Below are 23307 nucleotides of genomic sequence, written 5' to 3'. Positions count from 1 at the left end.
ACTACTTCTGTTCCAGTTAGTAAAGGATCACTCCTTACCCCCATCCACTGTCCACTTCAATCTGAATGTATACCTGACAGCTCCATGATAAATCTGCCAACCGTAAATAAAGTAGAATTATGAACGCACGAAACCCGAAAATATGCCACTATTCTCAACGCGAGAGACTGTGCATATGCAAAGACCGTAACTTCATCCATTTGCCTGGGACAAAATGCACAATTCATACAAACAATACCAGCCAACGCCAAAGCACACATCTTACACCACCACCACCACCACCACTAAATACTAAACCACACGTAATAACTTCTACACATGTAACCTGGAATCCTAAAATCTGTTGCTATTCTTAACACAAAATATTATGTCTGATGTGTGACTGTCCTTTCACTAATCTTCCAGGGTCTCAATGCACAAGTAAAAGCATGATACTAAATCACCACCAACTCCACAGTAGAAACATCCCTTACAGTGGCAGTGTCTGATTCCTGATCTCCCCTGCTTCTGTCTCTTTCCATCTGTTCCGCCACTTGTTCAGCCCTTGCTTTATCAGTCTCATCGACCCTTCTATTCGTACGCCTGTCCCGATCTTGGGTAAATATTTCGTAATGGACCCGTTCGTACTTCGGTGTGAAATGATTTTTTTCCACAGGTGTTTTCGAGTGCATTCAACGTATCTCACCTCCAAGCCCACTGCAAGCCACCTTCTTCCGGAAAAGAAGAGGGAGGGGTTGTGGGGACCTCGGAGTTTGCCGGGAAACTCTGAGTTTTCCACCAGTTTTGTTTCGTGTTTTTTTTCCAGGTTATTTCGCATACTTTCAACGAATGTGACATCGATATCACACGTAAACGGCTCCTTTGGGTCACTGACAGTTCAGGTTATAAAACATTGAAGCTGAATTCAACATTGTATTGAAATGAAGGAAATTATTCATACTTGTCTTAATTTTCCCTTTTCCGTTCACGTTCTGACATTGGAAGGAATATTTTCTCATGTTGATGCTATTACAGTTTGTTCGCAAGAATGCTTTTGATGACAACATTCTTAGTTGACTGGGTATCCTTCAGAAACACTCTAACATTCTCCTTTCGTTTTCAGTGGCTAAGGACCACATACAGTTGACTAGATAAATCAAGACGTTGTCCATAGTTTGTCCTTGTGCTTTATGAATTGTCACAGCGAAGCATGATTGAACAGGGAATTGGCTTCACTGCAAAGGGATATCCTCATCTTCGGATAGATTAATTGTTACTTTTGGTATCATAACGATTTCATTTCTGATAGTAGCTGTGTTGATTCTCGCTAACCGTGAGATTGTCGTGCAGTTCTTCCACGATCATACGCGTTCCATTACAAAGCCTTAGAGGATTCGAGTTTCTCATTAGAATTATGGGCGATCCTTTTTTTCAATTCCAGTTTATGTGGTGGCAGTCCTGATGGTTCAACTGAATCAAGAAATTCAGTCGGGAGATGTGTGGCACTGGCACCAGCACTCACAGAATTATAGGATCAGTACTCTTTTATGATTCCAGGGAAGGCGTCTGGTACAGGCGGAATTGATGCTTCTCATTGTTTGATTGAGAGGTACTAAGATGCATTTGTTCGAAAACACTTCACCTGGATTGTCGAATGAAGGGTAGATGAAGTCAATGCATTCTTCCATAGTTCTTGCTTGGAGAACTATTTCTTTTGGCAAAATAATTTCGTCATTTCCAATAGGAACTGTGAGTAGTCTTCTACTCTCTCACTCAATTGCATATTTGTCTTCAACTGAAAATGTTCAAAGCTTTACCATAAGTATGATTTTGTAATTCAGGCGTTTTCCACGTCCGCGTCATTTCCCCTTTTCACTGCTGGTAGAAGCTGACGGAAATCGCCATAGCAAATTGTCAAAATTCCACCGAATGGCTCATTGCTGTCGCATATGTCACGTAGAGTTAGGTCATAATAATAGTAGAAAAGGTAGAGAGAGAAGGCAGATTCGCTCTCGGCTATTATATTACAAATAGAAAAGGTAAAGAGAAGGCAACTTTGTTTTCGATCATTATATTACTAATAGAAGATAGATAGATAGATAGATAGAGAGAGAGAGAGAGGCCGGGGGGGGGGGGGGAGCTTCGCTTTCGGCCATTATAATAGTGGTAGAAAGGTAGAGAGAGAATGCAGCTTTTCTCTCTGACCATGAGACCGGAGTGTGTCTGTGTGTGACTTTAGGGACAATTAAGTGAAATATGGAAAACATTTTTAATAATGTTCATAAATGAAATACGTGTTGTACCCTAGAAGAAAATTATTATAATGGAGGTAATTATTTCTTCATAATATTCAGCAAGGTTAGAAATTTGAATTTGAAATTAAAGAATCGGGAAAGAGATGCATAGTATACATGTTTTTGTTTTGCTCACTTATTACAAAGTTCTTAAAATTGATAATCATGTATAGCACTGTTTCATTCTTTTTAGAAATCATCAGTATAATATAACCTGAAATATATTAAGCATTTTATGAAAGGAGGCATTTCTTACAGAAGAAAAATAATTACAGTTGGGAAGAAATTCATAGAATATATGTTTTTGTTATTACAAATAAGCGTGGCTTAGTAGTTAGGATATTCGACTCAAGATCGTATGGTAGTATGTTCGATTCCCAGTAATGCATTGTATCCTTGAGCAAAACATTATTTCACATAGCCCCAGTCCACTCAGCTGGCAAAAATGAGTTGTACCTGAAATTCAAAGGGCCATCTTTGTCACATTGAGTCTCCTTGAGAACTACATCATGAGTACGCCTGTCTGTGGAATACTCAGCCACTTGTACGTGAATTTCTCGATCAGGCTGTTCCGTTGATCGGATCAGCCGAGCAAGACAGGCTAAAAAGTCCGTGCCACACAGACCGATGTTCAGATATGAATGGCGGCATCCGAGTAAACCATCTGAATGCTCAGAGAGAGAGAGAGAGAGAGAGAGAGAGACTGTTTTCGTGGAGGTGGGAGACGAAATCTGGGTCAAGTCCCCAAGACATGCTGCACATAACAGAGGAACAGTGACGGCTGTTAACTCCAAAAATAACGTTCCTGTGGATGGGATGCCGCGTCACGTCTTGGATGTTCGCTGGATTGCCGCTCCGTCGGACGACGAAGGTGGAGGAAAGGAAGAGAACGAGACTACCTCCCTACGGAGATCACAGCGTGATCTCGGGTGGATGGCAGATTTTGACATGGAGTAAAGTGAGGGGGTGATGTTTGACGTCAGGGGAGCGTGGGGCCAACGGTGAAAGGGCTTGACCGGAACAGGAAGGGCACGGGAAGAAGTGGTGGAGGGAAGGGCGAGGGAAGAATGACCAGGGTCATTCTCTTTTGCTTTGAGCACTCACAACGAACAGACGTGAGGCGAGCGAGCTGATAGGGACGGGCAAATAGCAGCTTCTATCGTTAGGTGCGTAAGTTTTGGATTGAGTACAACTTGATGGCAGACGACAAGAAGGTAGGCGAATTGTTTCTTATTTCCCGCATTACAATTCCCTCGTACAACAGTATCGTAGGTAAATCTTGGTCAAAGCTGACTAGAAGGTACACATGTATGTGTGTGGGCGCGCTCGCTCACACACACACACACACACATACACGTGCACACACGCATACGGACATACGCACACACACTCACAAACGCATGCTCACAGACGCGTGCGCGCACACATACACACACGTATACACATGCGCATATATACGTACGCATATACACATGCATACGTGTGCACACAAACACATATACTCGCGCGCGCGTGCACACACACACTCACTCGATAAACAAATCAAAAATAAAATGACAATTACAAACATCTGCTATCTTAAGTTGTCTCCCTTTTGGACAAAGGGTTTGGTTCAAGGGGAAATACTCTTCACTATGATTGCTGGATCGGCAGAATTGTCCGAACGTCGGAAACAAATATGTTGTGGGTATTCGTTACGTCATTTTACATACTGTGTCCCAAATCTTGCCGAAGTCAATTTTACCTTTCATCCTTTTGGAATCAATAAAATACAGCGCTAATTGATGTAAACGACTAACTTCTCTTTTCAAATTTGCTAGGCTTGTATTTAAATTACAAGCAAACACTACCCACCGTACACGCACACATATACATTTTGAACACTTCTATGTAAACTGTTTAGTGGAGGCGCAATGGCCCAGTGGTTAGGGCAGCGGACTCGCGGTCATAGGATCGCGGATTCGATTCCCAGACCGGGCGTTGTGAGTGTTTATCGAGCGAAAACACCTAAAGCTCCACGTGGCTACGGCAGGGGATACTGGTGAACCCTGCTGTACTCTTCCACCACAACTTTCTCTCACTCTTACTTCCTGTTTCTGTTGTACCTGTATTTCAAAGGGTCAGCCTTGTCACACTGTGTCACGCTGAATATCCCCGAGAACTACGTTAAGGGTACACGTGTCTGTGGAGTGCTCAGCCACTTGCACGTTAATTTCATGAGCGGGCTGTTCCGTTGATCGGATCAACTGGAACCCTCGACGTCGTAAGCGACGGAGTGCCAACAACAACAATATGTAAACTGTTTAAACACAAAGCCCCTCTTAACACTTTCTTATCATTGCCAAAGACTATATCACTGTATTTTAATACATCTACGTTAACTATTCTTTAATACCACAAAGGCTACACAAAGCCTTACATTTTACTTTTGAAAATCTATTTTTATAAAATGAGAACCCGGTCAAGTCAATAAATATCTTTAAAAGACCTCTGCATTTTCAAATCCTCTTCATATATATATACAGGTCCAGATGGAGAATATGGAAACGGAACCTTTCCACCCTTAATTTATTTTTTTTGTTACGGGATCCCACGTTATATATATATAATAATAATATTAGGGACAAAATCCAAAATTACAGGTAAAAAACTCAATTAAAATCAATTTATAAAAAATTAAAATTAAATTGAGCCTTATAGATAAAGTATATATAAAATATATAGTTTTAGGGAAAATAACCAATTTTCAAGAACTCAATTTTCTACTATTTGAAAATAATATGTATTCTTGTTTTTATACTATTCATTTGGTTCTTTATAGATTATTTTAATAGATAACTTATTTAACACTAAATTATTTAGAAGTTATAGTTTCATTTCAACATAATATTAGAACTTCGATTGGAATAGTGTTGATATATTTTCGATTATTTTTGATTAATATTATTTGATTAATTATTAATCTTTATAGTTTATAATATCGTTAAAGTTTTTTTTAAATCAAAACTTTGTATATATATATAAAGTTTAACCTTTTATTCTTAATAATTTTTTCTTTCCTAATTTTTTCATTCATAATTTTTTCCATTCATAATTTTTTCATTCATATTTTTTATTATTACGTTTGTAGAAATAAATAATCTTGTATTTTTCTATTATTCAACTCATCTCATGCCACACATATATATATATGTGTGTGTGTGTATCTGTGTTTGTCCCTCACTGCTACTTGACAACTGGTGTTGATATGTAAAAGACCCTGTAACCTAGTAGTTCAGCAAAAGAGACCAACAAAAATAAGTACCAGGCTTTAAAAGGCTGTATTCCAGCATAGCTGCAGTCTAATGACTGAAACAAGCAAAAGATAACGTCATTCATTCATTCATTTATTCATACATACATACATACATACATACATATATATATATATATATATATATATATATATTATTTTGTTTAAAAGAGTTCCAACACTGTCTGTTTTTTATGTTTTATTTATATTCCTGCAGAACCAATGTGGGGTATAGAATATGGAATATACAATATATAATATAAAATAAAATAAAATAAAAATGGATGGCACCATGAAATAAAGTATTGAATGTAGATGAAATATTGAGTGTTCAATATAAAGGATCAAATATATAAATATAAGTATATAAAGCCTTTATATACTTATATTTATATATTTGATCCTTTATATTGAACACTCAATATTTCATCTACATTCAATACTTTATTTCATGGTGCCATCCATTTTTATTTTATTTTATTTTATATTATATATTGTATATTATATTATATATTGTATATTCCATATTCTATACCCCACATTGGTTCTGCAGGAATATAAATAAAACATAAAAAACAGACAGTGTTGGAACTCTTTTAAACAAAATAATATATTCCTCTATACACAATCATACAAAAAAAAACCCTTTTTTGTATTTATTTTTACTCGCATATATATATATATATATATATATATATATATATATATATACACACACACACACACACACATCAATTAGATAAACATAGTTATGGCTAGTCTATGGGCAATAGGCCTGGGTATATGAAAATATATCTCTTTTACTTTTACTCTTTTACTTGTTTCAGTCATTTGACTGCGGCCATGCTGGAGCACCGCCTTTAGTCGAGCAAATCGACCTCAGGACTTATTCTTTGGAAGCCTAGTACTTATTCTATCGGTCTGTTTTGCCGAACCGCTAAGTTACGGGGACGTAAACACACCACCATCGGTTGTCAAGCGATGGTGGGGGGACAAACACAGATACACAAACACATACATACATATATATATATATATATATATATATATATATATATATATATATATATATATATATATATATATACAACAGGCTTCTTTCAGTTTCTGTCTACCAAATCCACTCACAAGGCTTTGGTTGGCCCGAGGCTATAGTAGAAGACACTTGCCCAAGGTGCCACTCAGTGGGACTGAACCCGGAACCATGTGGTTGGTAAGCAAGCTACTTACCACACAGCTACTCCTGCGCCTATAAGTATATATATTTATATCACAGGCTTCCACACAATTTCTGTCTACCCAATTCACTGACAAGGCAGGCATTGGTTGAACTGGGGCCATGCAGTGTGCTTGAATCTAGAATCATATGGTTGCAGAGTGATTAATTATGATTTATTAATCCACTAAAATTCTTCAAAGAGCACACACACACACACACGCAGATGACTGTATTATCTGGTATAGTTGATCAGACTGTAGAAAACAAAGAAAACATTTATTGATGGTGGGAGTCTATGCATTTAGTGGAGTAAAATTGTTTTGACTTGGATTTCATGTTTTTAGCCTTGCTAAGCTTGTTCAACAGGTTCAACAAGCTGATAAATCAAAACTTGAAATCCCAGTCAACTTCTTCTTTCTTTCTTTCTTTCCTTCCTTCCTTCCTTCCTTCCTTCCTTCCTTCCTTCCTTTCTTTCTTTCTTCCTTCCTTTCTTCCTTCCTTCCTTCCTTAGTGAAAAGTGCATTGGATTTGAACACATGACGACGATGATGATGATGATGATGATGACCCCCCCCACTACTGCAGCCAATGATGATGATGATGATGATGATGGTGATTGTCGATGATGAAGACTTTTTCTCAGGTTTAAAATATGACATTTGTTTTCATTATCTACATTCTAAAGATGGAGCTTTGTAACTTCGTTAGAAACCAGTTCTTTCTTCAGAGGACGAATTTAAACGATTAAATACAGAAAAGGCACACATACATACATATTTGACCGGATCCAGTGTATCAGAGAACCACATCTTACTCCAACATCTCAGTTTGACATGACTTATACAGCTGAATGCCTCTTCAAACACCACTTTACAGAGTATACTGGATGATTTTTTTTCCTTGGCACCAACACTAAAGAGGCTGTCTTGTATCTCACAAGACCAACGGAGCCTCTTTTCTATCAGACAGAGGGTAAGAATATGTAGAAGAGAAAGTGGTGAATTTAGGTAATATTTTAGGCAATGTATGACAGGAGGAACAGGCCTATTGCTGCAAGAAGATGTTTGTTGAGACAATAATAAATAGAGTGTTAGGGAAAGAAGTAATAGTGAGGAAAGAGAAAGAGTAGTGTCTAGGAAGGTTAGTGAAAAAAGGTGATAAGAGAGTGATATGGAGGGGGTGTAGTGTGAGTTGAGTAGGAGGAGATTCAGGACCACTCTGCATTATGTATGTATGGATATATGAGGTGTGTGAAGTGGTGTTTGAAGGAGAGATAAAAATGATGGTTTTGTAGCAAGACTTGGAACTGAGTCACCAGATTGCTAAGTTTGTTATGACATAACTCAACCTTGTTTACATGAAAGATCAAGTTATTGACCAGTCAGCAGCCAGACTTCATGTGATAGGTTATAATAATAATAATAATAATAGTAATAATAATAATGAAATGATTGTGTATAGTGCTCAGGTGCACTACAACTCATCAAAGGTGCATGTATAAAAGTCAGGAAAGTGAACAGTGTATGAGTCATGATATACATGTGTGCATGCAGATGGAAGCAGGGTATATCAGGTGTAGTGTTGGCAAATTTCAGGAAGCATGGAGGTTTTAAAGGATGCAATGTCTTGGCAGCTAACAACTGATGCAAGTAGCTTGTTCCGAGCTTCAGCAACTCTGAGTGTGAAAAAAATATTTCCGAAAGTCATGGGAGCTGTGCTGTTTTCTTGACTTTGTAGGCATACCCATGTGTGTTAGATGCATGGAGCTCAAAAAGGTGATCTTCTCCTAGATCATTCTAGAATGTCTCAGTTCAAGGGTTATAATTAGGCCAGTTTAGAGGGTCCACTCTGCAGATTGTCGTAGACGAATGACTGGAATGGTGTCTCCATTTTTGCCAAGAGACTGGCCAATTTCATTCTCTTGCTGCTTTTAAACAGTTGTTCTTAAAGCTATTACTCAACCTTATGGACAGCAGTTAATATTTTACAGACATCTTGCTATAGTTTTATGATGTGAATGCAGCATGTATATTTTCTCTTGTCTTGGCAAGCTTAAGTACAGAGCTTTTGTAATCAACTATTTATGAATACTTCAGAATTATTCTTTCAATAGTGTTCACTTTTCGTGGAAAGTTCCTAATTTATGACCAACCTGAATACTACTTGTGAGGTGAATACATGCTTCCATTAAATGTTCACATGATGTTGTTATAGCATTCACATGCAGCTTTACCTACAAACCACATTTGCAACAGTTTCAAAAAAACCAAAGCATCCCTAAGAAGGTGAATAAAAGAGAGGGTGATGACAGAAGAATCAGGATCAGGATGTGGAGGGTGTGTGTGTGTGTGTGTGTGTGTGTGTGTGGAGAGGGCGAATGCGTGATGAATAGAAATAAGGGCTTGAGATGATCAGAGATAAATAAGAGTTGGGGAGAAGGGTTGATGGTAAATATGAGTGTTAGAGTTAGTAATAATAATCAGGGATGAATGTCAATCACATTGCTCTCTACACCCACCCAGAACTAATTCTTTAAACCTGCTATTTATTTTATTTATTGCTGGAATCATGTAAAAGGTACCCAGGGTGGTGCCATGCTACATGAAAAGCATTTGTGTTGGTGCTACATAAAAAGCACCTATGCCAGGGTGCCACATTGCAGCATCCATGAGTACCTGTGCTGGTGCCACATAAAAAAATACCCATTCTGGTGCCACGTTAAAAGTACCCATGCTGGTGCCACATAGAAAAACACTGGAGCTGGTGCTATGTATAAAGCACCCAGTACACTCTGTAAAGTAGATGGTATTAGGAAGTGCATCCTGCTGTAGAGACCACCCCAACACAGACAATTGGAGCCTGGTGCAGCTCTCTGGCTTGCCAGCTTCCGTCAAACCATCCAACCCATGCCAGCATGGAAAATAGACATTAAACGATGATGATGAGGATGTGTTGAACTGCTGAATGATGGGAACTAAAAAATTAACATTATTTTTTAAATGATGTCAATATAAAGACAGATATGCAAACCCACACATACAAACACAAACATGTAGATTCTGTTGTGAATTTTACCAATGATCAGTGAATACGATGTCAAAGCTACAAATTTTGTATTATGTTTTATATAGTCGTTTCTGATATAAGCACAAGGCTACACATTTTTGTGGGTGGGCACATATAACCAATGTAATTGACCCAGTACTTGATTGGTACTTTAGTTTATCAACCTTAGAAGGATCAAAAGTAAAGTCAACTCCAATGGGATTCGTAGTTGGAACGCAAAGGGGCGTGATCAAATACCGTGAAGCATTTTATCTGATGCTCTAAATATCCTGCCAAATCACTGCCAAATATTATCTCTCTCCTCACTCTCTCTCTCACTCACTCTCTCTCTCACTCTCTCTCTCTCTCTCACTCTCTCTCATTCACTCTCACTCTCTCACTCTCTCTCTCTCTCACTCTCTCTCTCTCACTCTCTCTCTAAGAATTTATGTGTGCATGTATGTATGTATGTATGTAACGTATTTTCTGGCATACAAGTCGTCATTGTATATTGTGTAAACAGACTCTGTAAATATTCAAACATCATCACTATTTTTCCAAGTTCCACTGCATTTCACATGGAGTTTTTGGTCCTCCAAAGTCATCTTGGTGTATAAGTCAACATCTTATATCGGAAAACACGATGCAAGATGTATGTACGAATATAGGTAAGTATGCATATATATACAGAGTGTCCACAAGGTCTGGGTACACAGAGTAAATAAAATCATAACATAAACAATTAAATATAAGAAATAATAATTTCTTAAAGTATGTGTTAATCCCCATGCACCCAAACTTTGTGGACACCTTGTATATATGTATAAATAATTGAGATTCAGTTGAATTAGGTACTGAAGTTGAAGCACCAAGTCAGTCCAGTATTATCCACACAGCTCGAAGTAAGGTGAATAAAATCAAAATAAGCAACAGGACATCAAGATGTGATGTAGTACAACCTTTTCAAGCAGCTCCATTTAATTGAACAATACAATCATTACATCAATTTAAATGCAGGGCTATCATCAGCTGCACAAATAAATAGAATTTTAATCAGTTGGACACATTAATAGAATTTTACTCAAGTATTAATGTGTCCGACTGATTAAAATTAAATCCTTCAAAGTAGGATCCCCTTACTTTACTGCATCTACTGTAGTTCTTAAGCCACTTTGTGAAGGCCCCATGGAAATCTTTCAAAATAAAGGTATCCAGTCTCCTTCATCTCAATATCTTCAAAATGACTGCTGTCAGGGTTTTCCTTCAGCTTGAGGAACAGCCTGAGTTCACAGGGAGCAAGGTCTGGACCATAGAGAGGGTGGTGGACAGTTTTGATGTCCATCTCTGTTAAGTAGTTGGTTAGTGGAATGGAATTGTGAACTGATGCATTGTTCTGGTGCACCAGAACAATGCATCAGTTCACAATTCTTTGACGTGACAACACCTTGCTCCTCAACGAAGCACTCTTAGCGCGATGCCTTCGATCTAACAACAACTCTCTTTACCACAATGCCTTCGACATGACAGCTACTAACACCTTTGGTATGCATCAACGAAGCTCTTAACCTTCCCATGCCGATTACAAGTTAACCAGCGGCTGCTAGGCTGAACGACACAGGATTTGTAAAACCAAGCATCACCAAAAAATAAAACTTATTTTATTATGTTGTTAATTGTTCTACTGTTTCTTAATATATAATTTGTTGAAAGGTGATAGAGAGAGACTAATGTCTCTATTGCAACTATCAACCTTTCACAAGTCTTATAAGATTGTATGTACATTGTTTATGGTGAACCCCGCCACTCACCACTGTGGCAGCGAGGGAACACTCTCAGGAACCAGAAAGCGGCACAAATGCAAAGAGATAAACTGAGTCAAGTACCTACAGAAATCTCAAAGTCATTGAATCTCTTGAAATATCAGAGAGAGTTTTAAAAACCTTATTTCAGGATTAAGTTCACTTGGAGAAGGTGCTGTTTGGGTTTGCAACAAATAGTGGAACTGAGGGAGCCTACATGTTGTTTACCAACCTGCTTGAAATATTAGGTAAACCTCCCTCAAATTACACATTGCTGTTTTATTGGAAGGATATGCTTATCATCATTCTCGTTTAATGTTTGCTTTCCATGTTGGCATTGGATGGACAATTTAATAGGAACTGGTCAGGTAGAAGACTACCCCAGTGTCTGTTTGCGCAAGGTTTTTATGGTTGGATGCCCTTCCTAACACCAACCACCATGCAGAATGGACTGTGGTACAAACACAAGCGAGGTAAGTTTTGGCATAGTTTTTGCAGCAAGGTGCTCTTCTAAATGCCAACCACTTTACAGTGTAGACTGAACACTACAAAAAAAAAATAAAATAAAAAAAAATAAACAGGATGGTCATATGTGGAATACTTGTGATAATAAGAAGTCTGCTCGATCACGGTCATGTTGGGGTTAAACAACTTCAGAGGTAAAAAAAAAAAACCCAAATGAGTGAAATTTTACCAGATCATTCAGATTGCAAAATACAGTAACCAAATTTTTATCAAATCACACCTTACTGGTTGAAAGGCAACAGCAATCAAACTGGAATTTTTGTTGGTAATGTGAAGAAAACCAGAAGAGTTTACTAAATACTTTAGGAGATGTATAAATAACAGACTGATTTCAAATGATACAACTAAAATGTCAGATGTGGTTGTGAGATTAAGAAGCTTGTTTCACAACTACATGGTTCTGGGTTCAATTTCAGTGTATCACACATTGAACAAGTGTCTTCTATATCAGTCTTCCATATATATTATATATATATATATATATATATATATATATGTAAGGGAGAAAAACAAGAAGTAGTTGAGTGACTTCTGTTACCTAGGTGACCAAGTCAGTAGAGGGGGAAGGTGCGCTGAAAGTGTAGCTGCTAGAATAAGAATAGCCTGGGCAAAGTTCAGAGAGCTCTTACCTCTGCTGGTGACAAAGGGCCTCTCGCTCAGAGTAAAAGGCTGTATGATGCATGTATATATATATATATATATATATATATATATATATATATATATATATATACACATACATACATATATATGTATTTATATATATAAACCCAGCTAAGGTAAGGTTACTCTAATATGAAGATGAAATATTGGCTTAGTGAAGAGATATTGTATGTAACTAGAGACAAGATAGAGAGGGGGAAAAAAACAGAAAGAGAATTAAGGAATGTTGGAACACAGATAAACTGTTTACAACTGAATATGTAAGCAAAGACACCATAACAGATATGGAACTCTTCTCCACCACCGCCGCCGACACTACCCCCCCCCCCCCCCTCCACTACCACCACCAAATATACAGTAAAAATGTAGAATCTGATGAAAATAGCTATGTACAGGCACGAACTTGGCTGTGTGTTAAGAAGTTTGATTCTCAATCCCATGGTTTCAGGTTCAGTCCCATTTCATGACACTGTGGGCAAGTGTCTTCTACTATAGACCTGAGCTGACCAAATAAAGGCAATTGTCTTCTACTATAGACCTGAGCTGACCAAATAAAGGCAATTGTCTTCTACTATAGACCCGAGCTGACCAAATAAAGCCTTGCAAGTAGATTTAGCAGACAGAAACTGTATGGAAGCCTTCTGTGAATATATATATATATATATATATATGTATATATATACATGTATACGAGGGGAAGTCAAAAGTTATCTACACTTTTGCCATAACATATTTTTATTATTGTCACATTGGCTTCTGTGCATATGTGCTTATAGTTGGTACTATTGTGGTTACGTGATTGAAGTTTGAGCCTAGTGGCACCATTTTTCTTTCTGGCTTTACAATGTAAGCATGGTTACTCCACTAGCAATGTGCACCATAGAAGAACAAAGAGAAGTGATCCAAGAGATGGTAATGGTGAACTGGTTCACCATTACCATCTTTCGAACTTGCTGAATCTTCTCATCAGTGGTGGAGGTTGACGAGTGTCCTGCTTCCTGTGCTGTAACAGTGTGCCACTTCATTCACCATTTGTAGGTGATTCCCTACTTCTGGCAGATGATATCCTTGCATCCTTGCACCACTCAGGTGACAGCTTTCCATCCAACTCAGGGGTTTGTTTGGGTAGTTGTTGTTGGTGAGGGTTTTATGAGGTCAGAGTGAAAATCCTATCTCAACCCCTTTCAGAGTCTTTCACAGCTTGTAAAGGAAGCGTTGGGTCTATTCTTTGGAATGCTGGTCCCTACACAGCACTAGAACAACATGAAATAAAGTGTTTTGCTCAAGAATGCAACACACCACCTGGTCTGGGAACTGAACCCACAATCTGGCGATAACAAGTGCAACACCCTAACCCCCTTCAGGGGTAGGTTGGAAAAAAAAATGAAAACATAGATCTAATCTTGTGGAATGATTCTGGTTAATACGGACGACTCATCTCACTTACTCTAACATGCAGAGGTGGAATTTACAATCATAAAGTGAATGATAAAGATCATGATTAATGAATAAAAAAAAAACCCCCAGAAAAAATGCCCTGTATTCGGGGGTGTGGTTGTATTACAATAACTTTTGATAAAGATACAATAGTAATTCGGAATGTTTGTCACTAATATACCCAGATTAACCACTGAATAATATAAGCATATTTATAGTGCACCAAGGGAAGTGGGGATGATGGTGGGAGCACTGAGTTTTTTTCCAGTGCCAGATTTACCCTGGTGCAAATAGTATATAATATTAGTTGTTTTTTTAATTTTTTAAATGAATAGAAACTTTTGGAAAATTTGCATTTTTTACCTTATAAGGAAATAATCAAATTGCTATACCATACAGTCATGCTTGTACCTAACTAAGATGAATAATAAAGTAAGTAGCAACGAGAGATGGTCTGCATGTCACCAAACTGAGTACAAAAAGTTCAGAAATATACCCCAAGGGTGGATAACTTTGGGTATTTAACTTTGATGGGGCAAATAGGCTTTTAGCTAGGGACTGTTATAACAAATCAAATTACTTTTTTATTCTTTTACTTGTTTCAGTCATTTGACTGTGGTCATGCTGGAGCACTACCTTAAAGGTTTTTTTTTCTTTCAGTCAAAGAAATCAAACCCAGGACTTATTCTTTGTAAGCCTAGTACTTATTCTATCGGTCTCTTTTGTTGGACCACTAAATTACAGGGATATAAACACACCAACATTGGTTGTCAAGCAATGATGGGGAGTACAAACATACACACACACACACACACACACACACATACTTATCTATCTATATGATGGGGTTCTTTCAGTTTCCATCTACCAAATCCACTAGTAGAAGGTACTTGCCCAAGATGCTATGCAGTGGTACTGAACCCAGAACCGTGTGGTTGGGAAGCAAGCTTCTTACCACACAGCCATGCCTGTGTCTGATTACAGTTTTTAAAAATAATTTCTATACTTTGAAATGCCGATATGCCATGTTTGTGAATATGTTTTGAAAATGAATTTCTCTAAGTTGCCATTTGCATAAAAGAATGCTACATAAGTTAGTGCTGAAATATTTAATACAGAGTGTATCTAAACTAGAAAAAAGATTGTGTAGTGAAAAAAAAAAGAAGCATATTCGTTATTGAAAATACTATTTAAATTCTTATGGTAAATATGTGAAGCAACTCCAGACATATTTTGGTCACATTAAATGTCTTCAGAGAAGCAAAGATTTCACTGTTCATATGGAAACAGTGATGAAAGAATCAAGATGTGAATGTACTAGAATGTACATTTGTAGGAACAGGAAAATGGAAATATTTCAGGAATTATTTAGTCTTAGATGCTATCCACATGATAAAACAATACTGTTTCGATTCATCCAGTAAATGAAGAAGAGAAATCCAGATATAAATCAAATCAGTACAAATTAATGAGTAATGTATTTTTTTTCTTCTTTTTACCTCATCACATAATGTTTTCTAGATATTTTCTGATGCTTCCAGAATTAAATATGTTAACACCAACTCAACTATGTTTATAAATACCTTTAGTAAATGGGAAAAAAATAGAAACAGCATAGAAGTAAGCGTATTACTAACATTCCCTAAATGTGTACCTGTTCTTAAAGAGGGATGAGGCAATATGTAACAAAATCTAGACATTGAATATCTGGGTGTGCTGTGTTATCATATCGGTGTATTATAAGTTTTTCTAAATAGTGTAGTGTCAAAGGTGTGGTTTTCATGTGGTGCAAACATTTTTCACTTAGGGCTCTCTGTAACCAAAAATTCAGAACCATTCTTGTTTGTTTTTGTCTTGTCAAAATTTGATATGAGAAAATAAATTTTCGTTCTTCTGCATTGCTTGAAATTAATACTAAGATATAAAAAAAAGTGGCACTGTAGATGAATTCTTTTATCCTTAAAGTGCTAAAAATAAACAAAAATCCTTTCAAAACAACAGATTCCTTAAGGTCTAAGCTTATTTTACTGCACCTATGGTTATTTTTAGAATTCAGCTTTCAACTTTCTGGACCAATCATATTGCTCTCGGGAGTGTTGAAACCGTTTCTGTATGTCAACAAAAGCTTCTTCTGATAGATTTACCATTTTGATATTCTGGGAGATGAATGTAATCCAGTTAGTTTTCTACTTTAGCTTCTCTTTGAATGAAAGATTGCCACTATGACTACTACTGCTACTACTACTATTACTAATTCCGTTGGACAATTCTTGGGAGTTAGTGCAGCCAGCTATTTGTAAGGGAAATGTAGTTATCAAATGACTAGAAGAGAGAACTAGATTCTGAGAATGACAGCTGGATGTCTGGATAGGTTTATCAACAATTTGAAGAGGAAAGGGAGAAAAAAAATTAATAAATGAGAAGAAAGGAAGTGAATTAGGACATGCATGAGATAGATGGAAAAAAAAATAAGGGGAAAGAAAGAAGGGGGAGGGGGTATGAGAAGGAAAGGTATAGAAAAAACAGAAGGCGGATGGGAGTGAAGAATAGGTAAGACAGCTAAATTTAATGGTTCTGAAGGGTGAAGTTAAGCTAAGCTCTATTTTTATTAACTGATTTCTTCAATGCCTGAGAGGCAGAGTCCCTTTGAAAATGATCTACCAGTAGCATATATATATATATATATATATATATATATATATATATATATACATACATATTTACTTATCTACAGCTTTATCTGGGAATCTCAGTGTATGAATGATATATAAAGATGTGTGTGTGTGCGTATACATATTTGTATATATATATATATATATATATATATATATATATATATATATATATATATATATATATATATGTATGTATGTATGTATGTATGTATGTATGTAGATGTATGTATATGAATGCATGCATTGCGATGTATGATAACCCTATTTTCACATGAATTGGAATGGAAATAGAAGTCTAACATTGGTACACACAAAAAAAAAAAAAAAAAATGTAGATAAATTCCTATATAACTCTTTATGGTTCTCTCTTCTCTCATTGTTTGTCTCTCTTATCATATCATATCTCTTACACACATACATCATACATACATACAGACACATTGTATATATCTATATATGTATATACAGAGGTATGAGTATAACTCTTTTACTCTTTTACTTGTTTCAGTCATTTGACTGTGGCCATGCTGGAGCACCGCCTTTAGTCGAGCAAATCGACCCCAGGACTTATTCTTTGGAAGCCTAGTACTTATTCTATCGGTCTCTTTTGCTGAACCGCTAAGTTACGGGGACGTAAACACACCAGCATCAGTTGTCAAGCGATGTTGGGGGGACAAACACAGACACACAAACACATACACACATATATATATATGTATATATATATATATATATATATATATATATATATACATATATACGACAGGCTTCTTTCAGTTTCCGTCTACCAAATCCACTCACAAGGCTTTGGTTGGCCCGAGGCTATAGTAGAAGACACTTGCCCAAGGTGCCACGCAGTGGGACTGAACCCGGAACCATGTGGTTGGTAAGCAAGCTACTTACCACACAGCCACACCTATGCCTACATATCTATATATGTATATAGAGGTATGAGTATAAGTGTATGTATGTCATATATATGGATATATGTATGTATAATTATGTGTATATATTTGTGTATATACATACATAGGTCTACATAAAATCATCATTATCATCATCATCATCATCATCATCATCATCATCACAATCATCATCGTTTCACATCCATTGTCCATGCTGGTATGGGTTGGTCGATTTGACCAGGGTTGGCAAACTGGAAGATTGCACCAGACTCCAATATGTAAAATGTATGTGTGTCATATAATATGTGTATATATGTGTTTGTGTGTGTGTGTGATAATATATATAACTGTATATGTCATATGATATATATCTTATAAAATATGTGCATACATATATATTTATGTATATCCTTATTTTTTTTTTATCCTTTTACTTGTTACATTCATTGGACTTTGGCCTCTATATTTAGTCGCTTGTGGGCAATAAAGAAATAAGAAACGTTAGCATGTCGGGTGCAATGCTTTGCGGCATTTCATCTGTTTTTATGTTCTGAGTTCAAATTCCACCAAGGTTGACTTAATCTTTCATCCTTTCAGGTTGATAAATTACGTACCAGTTGTATACTAGGGTCGATCTAATTGACTGGCTCCCTCCCCCAAAATTTCGGGCCTTGTGCCTAGAGTAGAAAAGGATATACATAAAGAGTAAAGACCCTTTTCAGTCATGAATGACCATGGGATTGCACTTAAAAAGTTCACCTCTGAGGCACAAGTCTGGGCAAGTTTGTTTATTGAAGACCAGCAGTTGCCCCTGCATACCAGCTTCCACTCTCCATGCCACTGATGTTATTCAAGGGTAAGTCAAAGGCTGATACAGCTTGGCACCAGTGACATCGCAATTCATTTCTATGGATGAGTGAACAGAAGCAATGGAAAATGAAGTGTCTTGCTCAAGAAAAAAACACACAACCCAGTCCAGGAAAAGAACTCACTGCTTCATGATTGTGAGCCCAATGTTCTAACCACTGAGCCATGTGCCTTCACCAGTGATATGCATGTATGTATGTATGTATGTATGTTTGTATGTGTGTATGTATGTGTGTATTTATGTGTGTATGTTTGTATGTATGTGTGTATGTATGTATGTGTGTATGTATGTATGTATGTTTGTATGTATGTATGTATGTTTGTATGTATGTATGTATGTTTATATGTATGTATGTATGTATGTATGTATGTATGTATGTGTGTATGTACGTGTGTATGTATGTATGTATGTATGTATGTATGTATGCATATTCACATTCTTAATGTAGTAGTAACTGAGTAATTAAAAGTTTCAGTTGGTTTAATTGCATAGTGGAGACGGTTTTATTTTTAATCCTGCTAATATACATTCACTAATTAATATACAAACCTGCTGACATGTATATCATTCACTCAATACTTATTAATTTGCTGCACTGCAGTACCTGCTGATGAAAGAAGAAGGTGAGTCTTTGATGATCACCTTTTTGCCAGAAATAAAGAATTTTGTCCAGAAAACGTAAATACAGCATGACCAAAAATTCAAGCTGCCATTTAATATATTTGTATGTATTAAATGTTAGAGCAAATTTTGGGCCATGAAAAGAATATGTGAAAAGAATATGTGTTATATATATGTATATATGTGGAGGTGCAATTGCCCAGTGGTTAGGGCAGTGGACTCACGGTCATAGGATCGCGGTTTCGATTCCCAGACCTGGCGTTGTGAGTGTTTATTGAACGAAAACACCTAAAGCTCCACGAGGCTCCGGCAGGGGATGGTGGCGAACCCTGCTGTACTCTTTCATCACAACTTTCTCTCACTCTTACTCCCTGTTTCTGTTGTACCTGTAATTCAAAGGGTCAGCCTTGTCACACCGTGTCACGCTGAATATCCCCGAGAACTACGTTAAGGGTACATGTGTCTGTGGAGTGCTCAGTCCCTTGCACGTTAATTTCACGAGCAGGCTGTTTCGTTGATCGGATCAACTGGAACCCTCAATGTCGTAAGCGACGGAGTGCCAACATGTATATATACATATATTGAAAGGATGTGTTATAATACTATTCCACTGCCATACCAATAATATTATGCCACATATACAGAAACAGCCATACTAACAATATCAAAATTCCAGCATCATCAGCTGCCCCATAGATATCATTATGGTTTCAACATCGGGCAGTACCATTCAATCCGGTGGGGTCAACAGCACTAAAATAAGTGTTCTTTGGGAACAAACAAATGAAAGAAACCACAACTTTCAAACACATTTACCCTATGTACAACCATATCAATAAATAAATTCAATAAGTAAATTACAACCACTCCTAAATATGTAACTAAACAGCGACAACTCTATTAAGTCATATGTCTGTGTTTGTCTCCCCAACATCGCTTGACAACTGATGCTGGTGTGTTTATGTCCCCGTAACTTAGAATAAGTACTAGGCTTACAAAGCATAAGACCTGGGGTTGAATTGTTCAACTAAAGGCAGTGCTCCAGCATGGGCCACAGTCAAATGACTGAAACAAGTAGAATAAAAAAATATATATATTTATATATATATATATATATATATATATATATATATATATATATATATATATATATATATAATGCTTCAACATATGTATAAAATGACGTATTTTTCCAGTGTCAACTGATTTAAGCTATTTTGATATTACTAAATATAATATTAAGAAATTCATTTCTTTTCTTCATTTAAGATGCTGAGATAACATTTTCATGGTGTCTGCGAATTATATATTTTTACAACTAAGGTATATATATGTTTGCATATTGATTTGTATGCATGGACTATAAGAAAAGGGTTCAGCCAGTACATGTGTCTGAAACCTATGATTCTCTTTTACCCCTCCCTAAAACAAATAAAATATCTCATAGACTCCTTCAATATTTAGAGAATCTCACCCACCCCACTCTCCAGGAACCCCAAAGCAGTCTGGTTCCGCCTTACTAAATTTCTGTTAGAAGCCTTGTTTGCAAGTATATATAGATAAGTGTATATATATATATATGTGTGTGTGTGTGTGTGTGTGTGTGTGTGTGTGTGTGTGTGTGTGTATGTATAGGATTATGATTAGTGCTTATACATGTACTAATACATAAGTATGTATGCAAATATATGTAAGTGCCCATATATACTTTTGTATACAGATACTTACGTGTACACATACACATATGCATGTACATGTACACGTGTATATGCACACACACATATATATACATATACATAGACATCTCCCTTTCTCTCTCTCTCTCACTATATATATATATATATATATATATATATATATATATATATATATATATGCATATTATATATTGTTTTGGGATCTATTTTGGAAGATTCTTGCCTGTGAAATTGAGTATAAAAACAGATGTTCTGTCTTAGTAGGGTCAGTTTTGTTAAAACCCTTACAAATTGGTTAGTATTATTAGTAAGCAGCTAGTTAACTAAATAACCAATGAACTAATCAATTGCTTGGTTGATGGTTCAATCAATTAATCTATCTATTGATTTTGCCAGAGTTTTTATCATTGATGAAGTTGTGAATAGCTGATTGAGGGAATGACTGATCAAGCAGTTGGTTAATTAGCTAATTAGTTGACTAATAATATTGTCTTCTCATTTAGATGTAGGGCCAGATATTTTGAGGGCTGGGTTACGCTCAATAGCAGTGACCCCCAGTTTTTGACTAGCACTTTATTTTATTGACCCTGAACAGTTGACCGCAGCTGGACTTGAACAGAATATGTAAAGCTCTGGAAGAATTACCACAAGGCATTTTAGCAACACACTACAGCGAGGATCTAATAAATAGTGAAATAGTACATGTGTTTAATCGGCAGACTGTGATACAGTTTGATTCCTCTTGGGCTAGATGAATCCAACAGGAACCCAATGGAGGCTAGCAAGCTGAAACTTCGAAGTCACTGTCAGCACTATGCTTGTAAATGTACTTACTATGCTTGTAAATATGTACTCAATAAAAATGATTGAGTAATTCTTCAGTTTAATGTTAAACTGTTTTTATTATAACTCAACATAAAAATGACATTAATCATTAATATATATATATATATATATATATATATATATATATAAAATCCAAGAGAGTCAGGGGTTGATAATGTGGTACCCATTTGTCAAGCTTTTTTGATTTTTCCAATCGCATGCAAATGGTTGCAGGCAGTTTTGTGGCTAACTTGAAGTTCTTTCGCCAGTTCTTGAGTGGTTTTTACATGGCTCTTTCTCAATGACAGTCTTTAATTGACTGCCATCAATGACAGATGGGCGTCTACTATGCTCACAATCTTCAAGGCTCAGGTCTCCGCAGTGAAATCATTTAAACCATTTTCGAGCTGACCACTCACTGGTCATTTCCTCACCAAACATTTCGTTGATATGGTGAGCTGTTTCAGCTGCTTTATGTCCTTTTTTGAAGTTGAATAGCAAAATTGCTTGAATATCGTGCTTTAACAGTTTCATTTCAGATGATTGCAATAATGGTGAAAAAAATATCGATGTTAATTTATAGAAGCATTTGGTCAAGTTTATGTCTGTATTATAAGACAATTAAAAAAAAAAAATGCTTAAAAAAATTAAAAACTCTGCAAGAGTGTGGTACAAATTCTTCATGGTTCAAAACGTTGCTTCCCTTTTACTCAACCTGATATTTCAGCAATACCTGGTTGATATGTATGCTAAAGTTGAGAGTCGGCATCTTCTCTACAGTTATCCCCAAAAGATCAAAAACTGATAAGGTCAATGCATGCTTCAAAATCGTGTAAAAATTTCGTCTTATGAACAACATTAGAGTACTTCTACAAGGTGATCATATGAGCTTCTTAAAATTGATCATGGGATATTAACATTCAACTCAAGACTTCAGCATCATGAAATTACATGTGGTTAAATGATACTTTCTCTTAGGAATTTTATGGATAAAGTATTTCCTAATATATCTGTCAATTACACTGATGTAAATTGGCTATGTGAAACAGCTATACAAGCTCCAACTAATGAAATGGTTGAGAAACTCAATTACGAACTTGTTCAAAAGTTAACAGATGCATCAGAAATGACTTTTCAATCAATTGACAACATTCAATCAAGATCTGGTTGTTCAATACCCTGTTGAATTTCTGAACACACTTAAACTCACTGGAATGCCACCGCATAGCTTGACACTAAAACTGGGTGCTCCCATTATGTTGCTTAGAAATCTTGACCCATCTCACCTATGTAATGGAATTCGCTTAATAGTTACTTCCGTGAAGCCCCGTGTCCTACAGGCAACAATCATAACAGGTAGTCAGAAAGGAGAAAATGTCTTTATTCCAAAAATTCCTCTCATACCTACAGATGTTCCATTTGAATTTAAGACGCTTCAGTTTCCAGTCAAACTTAGATTTGGT

The 23307-nt window shown here is 36.5% G+C and overlaps 1 protein-coding gene across 2 annotated transcripts in view; it reads left to right on the top strand.

Moving 5' to 3' along the window:
- LOC106872896 (protocadherin beta-3) overlaps positions 1–23307 on the top strand; it is a 97743-nt gene that overhangs the window by 3695 nt on the left and 70741 nt on the right. Inside the window, exon 1 of one of the 2 annotated variants that reach the window (XM_089362777.1) lies at positions 20624–20645. The exons of the other annotated variant lie outside the window; for it this stretch is intronic. The gene's annotated coding sequence lies outside the window, so the exon portion shown is untranslated. Of the gene's footprint in view, positions 1–20623; positions 20646–23307 lie in introns of those variants that run through there. 2 annotated transcript variants of the gene reach the window in all.

Source organism: Octopus bimaculoides, chromosome 14 (genome assembly GCF_046866305.1).
Source record: "Octopus bimaculoides isolate indiv1 chromosome 14, ASM4686630v1, whole genome shotgun sequence".
NCBI classification, from domain to species: domain Eukaryota; kingdom Metazoa; phylum Mollusca; class Cephalopoda; order Octopoda; family Octopodidae; genus Octopus; species Octopus bimaculoides.
Note: the sequence above shows the minus strand (reverse complement) of the source record. Positions and strands in the feature narration are given on the sequence as shown.